This window comes from Hippocampus zosterae, chromosome 8 (assembly GCF_025434085.1).
Source record: "Hippocampus zosterae strain Florida chromosome 8, ASM2543408v3, whole genome shotgun sequence".
Taxonomy (NCBI): Eukaryota; Metazoa; Chordata; class Actinopteri; order Syngnathiformes; family Syngnathidae; genus Hippocampus; species Hippocampus zosterae.
Genome location: NC_067458.1, coordinates 22,291,082 through 22,292,723, shown reverse-complemented (window position 1 = coordinate 22,292,723; position 1,642 = coordinate 22,291,082).

Below are 1,642 nucleotides of genomic sequence, written 5' to 3'. Positions count from 1 at the left end.
TGAAAGAAGTCAAATTTCAAGAATAAAGTGACGATAGTTGTTAATCGCGTTCACTAAAAGTTGTAAATTGAGTAGAAGTCATAATTTGTGTAAAATTACACTGATTATTATTATTTTTATTTTTATTTTTTTCAACAAAAGTCCTGTATTCCCAGAAATGTCCAATTGGCTAGAAAAGTCGTAAATTACAACACTAAAATCCAAATTCGCAAACTGAAGAAAGTTAAATTTTATTCAACTAATTTTGCAAATGACAGGAAAACGTCAAAAGGAAAAAAATACAAGAATTTAAAGTTATTAAATATTAGGACTACCCCCCCCCCCCAAAAAAAAAGTGAAGTTATTTCATTGTGAATGTTTCTCGGATTGGTTCCACTTTTTCTGACTTTATTCTCCTCATTTTCTTTTTCCATTCTGGTGCGGCGCTAATACTCACTCATGTACAATTTGTCCGATCATTTTACTGGATGTATGCTAATGCTAATGCTAATGTCTCTTCTATGCATTCCAGTGAGAAATCCAAAGACATTCCAGTCAAATCTTGCGGGACTGATGCTTATTGTTTCATTGTGTTTTAACAGTGTTTACCAAAGATGCCTTGACCGGCGCAACTTGCGGACCGGGAGACTTAGCGTAGACTAGCCTAGCTTAGCCTCGCTTTATTTAGTTACGCAACTCTTGCCAGCTGCGTCTTCATATCTTTTTTTTTCTTTTCATATCCAAATAAGCTGGAAATGAAGGCAACTGCCTCGTTTTGCCCCAAAAAACAAATCATGTTAAGCTGGCAAACAATTTTACTTGAAAGTTTCAAAAACATCTTTTCTGTGCTCTTGTTCAGCTGGAAACACCAAAACAAAAACAAACGAAACTAAAACATTTGACTGGCCAAAGAAAAAAAACAAAAAAGTTAAATGCACTTTGACATTTTTAGACGTTCCGTTTGGATCCCAGGAAGAAACGTTCGTTGAATACATCATTGTTCATGTATGTTGTATTTTTCATATATGTGCCTTAACACTGGATAATAAATGTTATTGTTCCCCGTTGAGGAAAGCTGTTTTTGCGTATGATGTTTTATGAAGTATTTTTTTCTTTTCTGACTTTTCCGTGTAATTGACACGCACCCAACACGGTTGGCAAATGCCGTTATGTGTTACTACATGGCGACAAAGCACTTTTTTGTTTGATTAGACATGGCTATGGTCTGACAAAATGAAGGGCCTCCCCTGAGTTCAACAGTATTTATTGGCCACAAGATGGCACCAAAGCCATATTTATATATTAGACTAATGTATTGTATTGTATTGTAAAGTATAATATAATAATAATTTCAATAATGTATTTATTTTTATAGAGACAAAATCTGGCCTGTGGTGGGGGGCAGGGGAATGGGGGCATGGAGGGGTGGGGGGTATCATTTAAATTGCTAAAATTAAAACCTTTTAAAAATCTAAATTAAATATAGCCCGCATAAAAAAGGTTACGAAAAAGGTTACGAGGTAAACAATGTTGAAAGGGAGCTAACATGTATTTAAAATCATGAGGTCAAAAGGAGCCAAAGTTTAATGTCACGAGAATCACGGTTTTTCTGAAATGATTTGATGAATGTGTGTTTTTTTTTAATTGTCACACGATTTTTGCG